At 39.2% G+C, this 13674-nt stretch overlaps 1 protein-coding gene across 7 annotated transcripts in view; it reads right to left on the bottom strand.

Moving 5' to 3' along the window:
* The window catches only part of MCF2L2 (MCF.2 cell line derived transforming sequence-like 2), a 230930-nt gene that overhangs the window by 158573 nt on the left and 58683 nt on the right, over positions 1 to 13674 (bottom strand). The window lies entirely within an intron of this gene.

Below are 13674 nucleotides of genomic sequence, written 5' to 3'. Positions count from 1 at the left end.
TATAATGATTATTTCTTGTGTGCTTTTCATGGAGATTAAAAGAGATCAAGTACATGAAAAGTAGTTGGCCTACAGTAAACCTTCAATAACTCTCTAATATTGGGTAAAAGGTGAGCTTTACCCTAAAAAGTATCTGTATGTGAATAAGGCAGAAGATCTAAGCAAATTTTGCAAGAAAACATAAGTAGCTGATATGAAGTAAGCATTACTCGGCCAACCCATTATCACAGTTCCACATCGACCCAGGTTCTCTCACTGGGGACATTTTCCAGGCCAGGCCACAGTGCAAGGAGGGGTGGTCTCACTGGGTAGAAAAGGCAGAGATTGGAGATTATAAATGCAAAAGTGGCCAGGATTTGAGGGAGAGTGGCTGTCAAGAAGGGAAGCCTCAGAGAGGAAACCCCAGAAGTCTTAATGGAAATTCCCCTTTAATGCTCAGCTAACTCCTGGACCCCACAATTTTAGCTGAGACTCCAAGAGGCTGACAGAGGACAACAGTACATGTGAGAACTGATGAGAAATTATGAAGCTTGCATAGTTCTGGGGAGAGACAATTGGTGTTTGGGCACAGCCAGAATAGACAGACTTTGATGAATACCCTGGGCATTCAGGTATAACTCCATACTTCAGGCGGAAAGGCCATGCTCTAGGGTAAATGAAACACCATAGGAGTTGCCATAGGATTACAGCTACACTCGAGGATTAAGGACAAAACAGAAATGGACTTGCCCTAAGAAAACCTAAAATCAGGCCTCAAAAAGATCAAGGTAATCTACCAGTAATTTAACTGCCTGCCAGATCAAAACTTAATACTGTTTGTAAGCAGACAAGCCTCTACAAGATATCATCTATGATATCCAGCATAAAATTAAAAATTAATAGAACTGCAAAGAAGCATGAAAAAATAACCAATAATCAGGAGAAAAAATATAGTCAATAGATACAGACTCAAAGATGTTTCTATTTTTGGCAGACAAAAACTTCAAAATAACTATGATCAACATGTTAAAGAAAACAGAAATAGGTAGACAAAATAGATTAAAAGATGCATTATTTCTATTTAAGAGAATTAAAATCTATAATAAAGAATCAAATGAACCTTCTAGAATTACAAAACATCAATATTTGAAATTAAGAACTCACTGAATTGGTTTAAGAGCAGACTGAACATAGCAGAAGACATGATAGGTGGAACTGAAAACACATCAATTGAAAATATTTAAACTGAAACACAAGAGAGGGGAAAAATTGAAAGAACAGAATGTGAAAGAGATGTGGGACATGAACAGAAGTTCCAGAAGAGGAGAGAGAGTATGTTACAGAAACAATATTTTAAAAAGTAATGGTAAAGAATTTTCCATATCTGATCCAAGACATCAACTCACAGATTCAAGCAACTCGTCCAATACCAAGCAGGATAAATACAAAGAAAAATTCACCTAGGCATATCAAAGCCAAATGGCTGAAAATTAAAGATAAGGAGAAAATCTTAAAAGCAACAAGTGAAAAAAGACACATTACCTTCAGAAGAATAATATTAAAAATTATCACTGACTTTTCAATAGAAACTATGGAAGCTACAATCCAGTGGAATGATATCTTCAGAGTATTGACCTGAAAAAACTACCCATTTAGAATTCTAGGGCCGGCCCCGTGGCTTAGCGGTTAAGTGCACACGCTCCGCTGCTGGTGGCCCGGGTTCGGATCCCGGGCGTGCACCAACGCACTGCTTCTCCGGCCATGCTGAGGCGGCGTCCCACATACAGCAACTAGAAGGATGTGCAGCTATGACATACAACTATCTACTGGGGCTTTGGGGGGAAAAATAAATAAATAAATAAAATTATAAAGAAAAAGAATTCTATACCCATTGAAAATTCATTTTAAAAAATGAAGGTAAAATAAGGACATTTCCACACAACTAGAGCTGAGAGAATTTATTGCCAGCAGACACATACTTCAAGAAATATTAAAGGATGTTCTCCAGGCTGAATGAAGTTGGAAGCGTGAAAGTGTAAGAAAAATAAACAGCCTGAAAAGGAGGTTCAGCTGCTGAACAGGAAGACTTTCATTCCTAGTCAAAAAAAAGAAAAAGAAAAAACCAAACTGATTAAATTAAAAATTCATATTTCTCCTTAAAGATATTAGAGAACTCTGAAGACAAAGAAAGCTAAATGAACCAATTCTAGAAAGAGTTAAGACCTTTCATAGTGAGCAAATACTAGAGGAAGCTTCCATAAGAAATGATGGTTGCCTATTCTGGTAATAGGCAAATGAACGTTTCTAAAAGGAAATAATCCCATGTGGTAACCTGAATGTGCAAGAAGGCATGAAGAGCACTGTAAACACTAAATTTGTGGATAAACATTATCAACTAGGCTTTTCATTTCACTAAAAGACTACTGACTATTCAAAGCAAAAATAATTATTGGATATATTATATATGTAAAAGGATACATACTGTAACACTAGAGAAACTGTTGCTTAAAATCCAGTAGAGGAGATAAAATGGGATACTGAAAATACTTGAATAATTCAAAAGAGGGCAGATCCTTTAGCTGTCCCCCTAAAATTTATATGTTGAAGCTCTAACTCCCAATGTGACTGTAACTAAAGATAGGGCATGCAAGGAGGTGACAGAGGATAAATAAGGTCATAAAGGTGGGGCCCTAATTCAATAGGGCTGGTGCCCTTATAAGAAGAGGAAGAGAAACCAGAGCTCTTGCTCTGCTTTATGAGAACACAGGAAGAATGCAGCCACCTGCAGCCAAGAAGAGAGCCTTCACCAGAAAAGGAGTTGGCCGGAAACCTGATCTTGGACTTCTAGCCTCCAGAACTGTGAGAAAATAAATTTCTGCTGTTTAAGCCATCCAGTCTGTGGTATTGTTTTTTGGCAGCTGGAACAGACTAGTACAGTAGGAAAGGAGAAATAAAGAAACAAGTTACAGATGGTACAAAGGGAAAGATGGTAGATTTAAACCCAGCCAATCTCAACAATCACCTTAAGTGGAAATGGTTTATACTGCTCCATTTAGAAAGAAAATAGTGTAAGAGTGAAAATACTGATTATAAGAGAGAGTGATTACACTTTAAACATAAGGACAGAGATAGATTGAAAGAAAAACGATGGTAAAAGATACACCATGCAATCACTAATCATAAGAAAGCCAGCAGCGTGGCTACGTTAATATTAGAAAAAGTAGTGCTCAAGATAAAGAAGATTGACAGAGATAAAAGATTTATAAAGATAAAAGGGTCAGTTTATCAGGAAGACATAACAATCCTAAATATGTATGTATGCAGTAACATTGCTTCAAAATACATTAATCAAAAAGAGATAGAACTAAAAGAAAAGTAGAAAAATCCACAATCGAAGTTAGAGGTTTTAACACTTCTCTCTTAGTAACTGATAGAACAAGCAGCCAAAAAATCAGTAAGGATATAGACCTGACTTTGAAAAACTAACAACTAACAACAAACTAACAACACTTTGAAAAACCAACAACTGTGGAACACACATTCTTTTCAAATGCACATGGGACATTTCTTAAAACAGTCCATTACCCTAGGCCATAAAGTCAATCTTAACAAATTTTAAAGGACTGAAACCATAGAGGGGGTATTTCTGATCACCGTGAAATTAAATTGGAACTCTAGTATTCTTCCATTTTCTAATTCATTTACCTTTTTTTTTTTTTCCTTTACAATTTCCTTCCTTCTCCTTTCTTTGGGTTTAATTGCCGTTCTCTTTTTTTAACTTCTTAAGGTGGAAGATCAGATCATTGATTTTAAACCTTTCCTCTCTTCTAATACAAGTATTTAAAGCAATAATTTCCTCCTAGACACTGCTGTAACTACGTCACAGAAATGCTGATATATTGTTTTTGTTATTGTTCAGCTAAAAATGTTTTCTAATTTTCTTTGTGATCTCTTCTTTAGTCTATGGATTATTTAGAGGTGGCTGCTTAGCTTGCACATATTTTGCAATTTTTCTAATCAATAGTGATAAAAGTCAGAATAGTGGTTTCCTTGGGGGAGGGAAGTAAAGAAATGAGGGACTAGGCGTGCAGATATTGATGGAAAAGAAGAAGGAGGGAACCTTCACAGAAATATTGGTTGTTACATAGTGTATAAACAGGTAAATATTCATTGAGCTATACAGTTGAGATTTGTATACTTTACTAGACGTAAATTACAACTCAGTTTAAAAACTCAAAGAATTAAATAAATTCAAGTTGTGAAAAAGGAAAAATATTGTAAAATTTAAAAACAAAGATCCATACTTATCAAGTGCCCAATACATGTCAGGCTGATCAAAGAGGATACCAGAATGAGCAAAACAGTTCTGTAGTACAGCAAAAGCAAACTGACATTAATAACAACAATGATAATTTTAGATGATAATAGCTACTATATATTGAGCTCCTATCATTTGTCAGGAATATTTATTTTTTCTCACTTAATCTTATGAAAGATATTGTTATCTCCATTTTACAGATAAGGAAACAAAAGCTGATAGAAAGAAAATAACTTGCCTGATATCACTAGCAAAACTGGATTTCAAACTCAGCTCTCTGACACCGATGTTCATGCTCTTAACCCCATCCCATTGCCCCCCTTCAATCATTTTTCACAGCAGATCTGCTTCTACCTTGTGGCAATTTTATTTTGTATATTTGCTGTTATTAGTGTTTTCTTTTCTTTTTTCTTTAAACCAAATAATCATTGAAGAAAATTCTAAGGCAGCACCCAGGGCTCTTAAACAAGGTGGAGCTGGGAGAGGAACAGAACACAGGACATAAAGACAGGCTGTTCTATGATCTATAAATTAAGCAGCTGCCAGCGTATGTGGCCTCCCCAGCCAAACTGAGGGCAAATGCCCCTCACAATAAGGCTCTTCTCAGCTCCATGCAGGCCATGTCTCACGACCAGAGCATCTGGGCAACCAGTGGGGAAAATTCTTGTGTACATAAAGGGCTGTGTCTCCTGACACAATTGTGTACAGGTCACAATTCAGGAAGAAGAGAAAATAAGTCACAACAACGATTTTGAATAACCTCCCATAAAGTACATATCCTAAACAACATGCAGTAATATCAACTACCGTGGGTTTTTTTCTCATTCTATCTGGTTCCACAGAAGCATCAAAACCTCAACTAAACCAGATGCACAGGAAATGGAGTTTCTGAACAACGTATTTCTTTAAGTAACACTTGGCTGTTTTAATCTCTGTTGTTCTTTTTAACACTAAGGTCCTATGATGTGCTAGACACTTGCATAAATGCTATTTAATAAAGTCCTCACAACCACCCTCACAACCAGGTTGGTGATAATATTTCCACTTTATAGATGAGGAAACTAATCCTCAGAGATGTTTAAAAAATAATAATAACTTTCCCAAAGTCACATACTATGTGGAGAGTTAAGATTCAATCGAAGTCTTCAGACTCCGAGACCAATGCTCATGACACAAAATTCATACTCTCTTAGTCTGGAAAATACTTTAACACTATATTCCTTCATTTTCCAATCTTAGTTAACTCCTCCATAACAAAGAGAATTGAATTTTTGATGAGTCAAACCTGACATTTTGAATATGACTAAATATAAATACAGAAGTGTAAGAGATTGAAGTAAATGTGTCCTGACCTCAAAATACCAAAGCAGTTTTGTCACGGATTTTCTTAATTATTTTCTTAATTAGGCTCTGATATCAATATATTTTCCTATAATTTGCCTTTTTTAGTAACCTAGGAATAGAAAATATTTTGGTTAACTGAAATTTTACTGCATTGCCATAAGAACTGAATTAAATGCAGGGTGACCAACCATCCTAGTTTGTCCAGGACTGAGTTTCCTGGGACATAGGACTTTCAGTGCTAAAACACGGATAGTCTCAGGAAAACTAGGACAATTGGTAACCCTAATTCAAATACCTAATTCCAAGCACTAATACGACTGTCTCTGGCATATTGCCTATGGGGCATCTTACTGGAGGAAATCAAACTACTCTTTAGAACCATTTATGTTTGTTGATAGTTACTCTGTGATCTTAAGTCATCTTAGGAATTCCCTTTTGAATGGCAGTGCTCAAGGTTGTTCCTGGTATAGGAGTTAGAATGATCAGCCTAAGTTTGTTTGTTTTTTTTAATATTCCTCTAATTCAGAAGATTTCATACTGCTTTCCAGTCTTACGGCAGTTGGCATTCTCTTGGCATCCTCACCTACAAAATGGTGGGCTGGCACCAGCTCGTCTCAAACACTCCTTCCAACTTCAACATTCTATGACTCTTTAATTCTGTGTAGTGACTTCAAGTCCCTAGAGACCACAGATGTACTCCTACAAATTCAGTTGATAATTTTTATAGAATGTGGAAGACATTATAAGGTAATCTCAAATTAAGAAGGAAATACATAGGGGACAATTTAGTTTAACCTCTCGAATATTTCAGAATCTTCTTCATATCTTCCCTCTCTCCTCAAACCTAAAACCTCACCTTACCTTATCTTTTGCTATATTCTTTGATGCCTCTTCCAGAGTGGAAAGTTGCTTCCCATGTTCTCTGTAGGAAAACTCAAGTCTTTATTTAGAAGGGACTGAAGGCTGTGACTCTAGTGTTCTCCTTGATGATAATTGCAATTCCCTGCCCAAACCAATGAGGAGAATCAGATGCGCTCCTACTGCACAGGAAAGCCAGGAAAGAATAGTGCTTTGAGGAACATCAAAGGGCCTGGGTGAGAGGAGGAGGGAGAATCTACAGAGCAACCAATGGCAAGGTATCCTTCTCCCCTTTTTGGATCTTGATCGAACAAACAAAGTTAAAAGAAAAAAGGACAATTGGAGAAATACAAAAACAATTATTTGGTGATAATAAGGTATATATCATGATGTGATAATGGTATTATCATTATGTTTTAAAAAGAGTGGGGCCGGCCCTATGGCTTAGCGGTTAAGTGTGTGCGCTCCGCTGCTGGCGGCCCGGGTTTGGATCCCGGGCGTGCACCGACGCACCGCTTCTCCAGCCATGCTGAGGCCGTGTCCCACATACAGCAACTAGAAGGATGTGCAGCTATGACATACAACTATCTACTGGGGGTTTGGGGGGGAAATAAATAATTAAATAATAAAATCTTTTAAAAAATAAATAAATAAATAAAAAATAAAAAGAGTCTATATTTTAGAAATACATACTGAAACATTTACAGATGAAATGATATAATAACTGCTTCAAGATAATGATAGGAGGGAATGTGGGTGGAGCGATAGGTGAAAGACAACTGTCAATGAGTTGATAATTGTTGAAGCTAGGCCATAGAAACTGAGGTGTTTATTATATGAGTCTTCTGAATTTACATATGTTTAGATTTTTCTATAAAAATTTTAAAGATTTAAAAAAACCCATGGGCCAGCCCCGTGGCTTAGCGGTTAAGTGCGTGCGCTCCGCTGCTGGTGGCCTGGGTTCAGATCCCGGGCGCGCACCAACGCACCGCTTCTCCGGCCATGCTGAGGCCGCGTTCCACATACAGCAACTAGAAGGATGTGCAGCTATGACATACAACTATCTACTGGGGCTTTGGGGGGAAAAATAAATAAATAAATAAAATTATTAAAAAAACCCAAAAGCTCTTTGGTTATATATGAGTAAAAAAATCTAGAGTTATAGAAGGCTGAAACTTTAGGAATCAACTGTACTCATTCATAGGATAGACAACACTTAGGGGATACTTGCTCTTTGTAGGAGAAAGGAACATGGTCAACGACTCAGTTCAACCCTTTAACAATTAAGGAATCCCCTTGCACATCTCTGCAAGATGCCCATCCAGCTCCCCCAGACACATCCAATACCAGGGCATCCAATGCCTCTAAGCCAATGTAATTCTCTGCCAGGCTGCTCACAGAATGAGGTAGCCTTTTCCTAAATTCAAATGTTCCTTCCTATATAGCTTCCACATTTCAAATTCCATTCCCCCCACCACCATTTTATTAATGGGCAGAGAAACAGGTATGAGCCACAATAAAGTGTCTGTAAGCCTAAAACTCCATCGTGAATGAGTAAATATATGAATAAAATATATTGCCTTTTTTTTTTTTTTTTTTTTTTTTTTTTACTGTGGATAGTGATACAAAATAAAATGCAGTTGTTTAAAGTGTTGGCATAAAAGGCTTCTAGACGGTATTAAGGACCCCGCCCCCTCTGTTACCAAACCAAAGCGGGTTCGTCTCCTCCTGGTGAGTTAAAATCAGACTCTCCAACAGAAGTAGTTGTCACACAAACTAGATTATATTTGCAGCAAATAGGAGATCACATGGAATCACTTCTAAGGTCATGGCTTTCCCAGAGCACAAGAAAGTAGGGGACTTTTATTTCAGATGGGGATGAATACTCAAAAGGGAGAGGTGGGTATTCACTTGCACAGGCTCAGTTGGCATCTGTGCAGGCACTGCCCTTGTGGTGGGGCTCGGTCTGGTTCAGAGTGGTTGGTGACTGCATCTCTTAACATAACAACAACAACAACAACAAAACAATTTGGAGAAACAGTTAAATGCTTCCGAAATCTCCCTTGAGTTCCCGGGGGTAATTAGTCGGTGACACCTCCACAAAAACACTCCACCACAACTTTCTTTAAATGATACTCATTTCTAGAATATACATTTAATATTTGAAAATGGAAAAAACTAGGGGATTCTGTGGGGGAAGCAAAGATAGATAATGTCACTAGAAAAGGATCATATCTTTTGGGGATTGTGGATATGAATAAATTCCTCTTTCTAGTGATGCTGAAAATAGAGTGGAAAAAATGCTTGAGGGCTTCTTAGTGGCATTCCAAGACAGTCTCAGTCTTGAGGTAGGTGGGGACAGAGAGCAGGAAAGGCAGAGTAATTAATTAGAGAGTCATATACAACAATGAATCTCAAACTTGAATGTCCTCATCAATCACCTGAGGATCTTGTTAATAGACCAATTCCAATTCAAGCAGTCTGGGATGAGGCCCCATGTTCTGCATGTCTAATGTAGGGGAGCAAAATGTGCCACCTCAAAATCTGTCTCTTTGGCATGAGGATTAACTTAGGCTGATTATTTTTAAGAAAGAGAAGACTCAGAAAGTTTTTCTTGTTAACTCTCCCTTAACTGCCTAAAAGAATTTAGATAAAGGGCCTGCTCCCAGAATAGAGCTATCACCAGAGATATCTACAAAGAATATGGACTAGGTGTGGTGGGGGAGACCTGGCAGGGCCTAGAGATCAGAGTCTGCTCTGTGTCACATTGTCTCTGCATAGCCCAGCAAACTTTGTCTACCAACATTTGCTTTTCCATCTCCATGTGAATTGCCTTCCTCCCTTTGAAGTCCCAAAACACTACCCCCTTCTCCTTAGCTCAAGGTGGCACATAAGCCCCAACTGTCTGATTTGTCTTTGGGCCCCCCTTATTCTTATGGAACCCTCATACGTATGAAATTAAATTGGATTTTCTCCTGTTAATCTGTGACATGTCAATTTAATTCTTAGACCAGCCAGAAGAACCTAGAAAGGTAGAGGAAAATTTCTTCCTCCTCAACATTAACAAACTTCCAGGTGATGTCCATTGTATGGGCCAACTTTGGAGTCACTCGGGCAGTTGTGAACAGAGAGCAGCTGGTTGTAGCATTTGCCCTCCATCTATAGCCTTGAGAACACTTTCTTTTACAAATTAAATGTGCCTAGAGAGAGCAGAGATTACAAGCTTTGAAGCTGGGGAGAAGGCAGAGCAGAGCTTGAAGAGACTCTAGCCCTCACAAAAGACTCTGAAGAATATGAAAAGGAGGTCTTTCTAGAAGTGAATTGACTAAAAAACTCTGCCTCCAGGGCAAAAGTCTCTTTATTATGATAAATAAAGCCCTTCCTACTCCCTAGTCAAACATGCTAAAGGGAAATGTGTTTACAAGATCCACCCACTGTTGCAGAGTCAGATGGCCTCACTTTCCTCCCATTCAAGTGCAAAGACTTTGGTTAAACAGACCTACCCAAATGCAAATGAAATACAAGCCAGATAATTATATTAACAATATAACCCTCATTCATAAATATGAAAAGGCAACCAAAGGTCTTCTGAAATGAATGAAACCAAAGCATCAAAGAGAAGCATTGAGGTGAACAAACAGAACAACCAACCTAGAAACAGAAATAATGAAAGAAACAGAAAAGAACTCTTATATATTTTCTAATTAGTAATCTCAGACACTTGAAAGGATACTGCATCCATAATACAAAAACAGCCTGTTACGAAAACGAAGGAATGAAAGAATAAGAAAGAGTGATGCCTGTGATGGCCTGAACATTGGTGTCCTCCCAAAATTCATATATTAAAATCCTAACCCCCAATACGATGATATTAGAAAGTGGGGCTTTGGGGAGGTCATTAGGTCATGAGGGTGGAGCCCTCAGGAACGGGATTGGGCTCCTATAAGAGTCCCTCTTTCACCCTCTTTCCACCATGTGAAGATACGAGTTGGTAGTCTGCAACCTGGAAGAGGGTTCTCACCAGAACTTGACCATGCTGACACCCTGATCTCAGATTTCCAGCCTCCAGATCTGTGAGAAATAAATTTCTGTTGTTTGTAAGCCACCCAGTCTATGGTACCTTGTTACAGCAGAACTAAGACAATGCCAGAATCTAAAAATTTATATGAGTTTACAAAAAAGAACAGACATGGCTGATGACAAAATTAGTAGTCTGAAATAAAAAGTTTATCAAAAATGATAAAGAGAGGGACTTCCGGGTCACTAGCAAAATCTGAATCTTCACATATCCTCTAAAAACTATATAGATGAACAAAAAGAACAAATAGAGCCACACGAATCCCACGCCTTGAACATAAGTAGAAGACAGAACACTACAAACTTCAAGTTACTTGTAAATAGATTAAAAAAAAAAAAAAACAGACACCAATTTCTAGCACAGCTATGTCTTGAACTCCTGCTACAAGCCTTTGCAGAGATCTCAAGTGTGATAGCTAATTTTATGTGCCAACTTGACTGGATCACGATGTCCAGATATCTGGTTAAACATTATCTCTTGGTGTGCCCAAGAAGGTGTTTCCAGAATAGATTAGCATTTGAACTGGTAGAGTAAAGCAGATTGCCCACCCCAATGTGGTGGACATTATCTAATCCATTGAGGGCCTAAGTAGAACAAAAAAGTGGAGGAAGGGAGGCTTTGCTCTCTGACTGTTGAGCTGGGACATTCATCTTCTCCTGCCCTCAGTGCTCCTAGTTCTCAGGCTTTCAGACTCAGACTGGAATCTACAACATTGGCTCTGTGGCTCTCAGGCCTTTGAACTACATGACCAGCCTTTCTGGTCTCCAGTTTGCAGAGGGCTGACTCTGAGACTTCTCAGCCTCCATAATTGCATGAGCCAATACCTTACAATAAACCTCTCTCTCTCTCTCTAATATATATCTCCATCCTAGAGTTTTGTTTCTCTGGAGAACTCTGACTAATACAGATTTTGGTACCAGGAGTGGTTCCAGAAGAAAAGAATTTTAAGGATGAGTTTTCTGAATTGGTTCTGGAGTTTCTGGAATTGGCTCTCTATTCTCATTAGATTTAAAGACACCGATGATTCTATTTCCAGTTGTAAAGAAAACATTGAGGGCCGGCCCCGTGGCTTAGCGGTTAAGTGAGCGCGCTCCGCTGCTGGCGGCCCGGGTTCGGATCCCCGGCGAGCGCCGCCACACCGCTTCTCCGGCCATGCTGAGGCCGCGTCCCACATACAGCAACTAGAAGGATGTGCAGCTATGACATACAACTGTCTACCGGGGCTTTGGGGGAAAAATAAATAAATAAAATCTAAAAAAAAAAAAAAAGAAAGAAAACATTAATAGTCCATGGTGTGATCTGGCAATAAAGATCCACAAAATATCTCCACTGGATACTTCTAATCAACTACTTATAAAAAGCAAGGAGCTGGGTGACTGTGTATATGATATTTTCAAACATTTTTAGAAAACTAACAAAAATAATAAGGTTGGCTGGTTGCTCCTACTGTGTCTGGACAAAGTGGTGAAAGGAAAGAATGAACTCAGAGATTTGAATTCAAGCGCCCTATAAATGACCTAAGGGTTTCTTTGTGTACTTTGAAGCAGACTCTTATCTCCTGTAGCCTAAGGGCTTAGACTACTAAAAATCAAATGCAAGATCTCATCCTACTACTGGCTGATTTACAATGCAAGTTGAACTGTCAACCCATCACGGTGTCTACCTTTAAAGTGAGGGCATTGATTGGGAAAAAACGGGATCCTGTAAGGTGGGATGGGGATATGTGAAAAGACCATGATGAAGCCGGGGACATTGAGCCCCTAAATTCTAATGAGTCTTCTTTGCCAGTGCAAGAGGCCTCCCTATACCCAGCGGTAGCAGCCTTTCTATCCCGTTTGAGGGGATTAACCCTGCATTGCCTGAGGAATCGTAAACGGCCTCCCCTTAAGCAGTTGCCAGGCAAGACAATCCTGATTCTCCTCAGGACCCAGCCCCACCATCCCTCCTTGCTTCTAGACCTATAACTGGACTCAAGCCCCAGCAGGCCCCTCAAGGTAAAGGACAAAGTGTGACTCATGAGGAGATGTGCTATACTCCAAAAGAACAACTTGAGTTTTCTAATATATATAGACAGAACTCCAGGGAACATGTGTGGGAGTAGATATTGAGGTATAGGATAACGGTGGAAGAAATACAAAGTTGGAGCAGGCTGAATTTATTGATACAAGCTCTGTCTTAGTTCATTCAGGCTGCAACAACAGAATACCAAAGACTGGGTGGCTTATAAGCACAGAAATTTATTTCTCACAGTGCTGGAGGCTGGAAAGTCCAAGACCAAGGCGCTGACAGATTCAGTGTCTGGTGAGGGCCTGCTTCTTGACTCATAGATGGCTGTCTTCCGGCTGTGTTCTCACATGAAGGGTTGAGGGAGTACTCTGAGGTCTAATTTATAAGGCACTAATGCCCTTCATGAGGACTCCACCCTCCTAACTAAACCACCTCTCAAAGGCCAAACTGCCAAATACAAATACAAATACAAATATTGGGGATTAGGTTTCAACATATGAATTTGGGGGCGGGTGGGGGTCACAAACATTTAGTCTATAGCAGGCTCACTAAGCAGAAATTCTGTATTTAATGTTGCAGCTTGCGAAGTTAGAAAGGGCTCTAACAATTTGTTTGGGTGGTTGGTTGAACCAAGGACCAAAAGGTAGCTCCCAGTGAACTGAAAATGCCCAACCAGCTTTGGTTTAATGTAGAGGAAGGGATTCAAAGGTTTAGGGAGATTGGAATGTTGGAGTAGATAGGTCACTTAAGACCTACTCACCCACATGGGAGGTCCAGAAGGCATGCCTTTCACTAATACTGTGAGAAATAAATTTGTGAGGGGAGCCCTGGCAGCTCTGTGATCACTTTTCTCTGTAGATCAAACCTTTCAAGGGGAACTGCCAATGAATTGGGAAGCATAAATGCAGTGGGAGTAACTGGATCCCAGAGTGGCGGCGGCGGGGGCTGAGTGTTGGCATTCAACCACCAAAGGCAAGGTGGGCGTGGTTACCACAATGGACTCAGAGTTGAAGCAGCAATCAGAATAGTCTTACACACAGACCTATGGAGTTGGCTAGTTGATCATGGTTTTCATAGAAGTAAAATAGAC

Source organism: Diceros bicornis, chromosome 15, assembly GCF_020826845.1.
Source record: "Diceros bicornis minor isolate mBicDic1 chromosome 15, mDicBic1.mat.cur, whole genome shotgun sequence".
Taxonomy (NCBI): Eukaryota; Metazoa; Chordata; class Mammalia; order Perissodactyla; family Rhinocerotidae; genus Diceros; species Diceros bicornis.
Note: the sequence above shows the minus strand (reverse complement) of the source record. Positions and strands in the feature narration are given on the sequence as shown.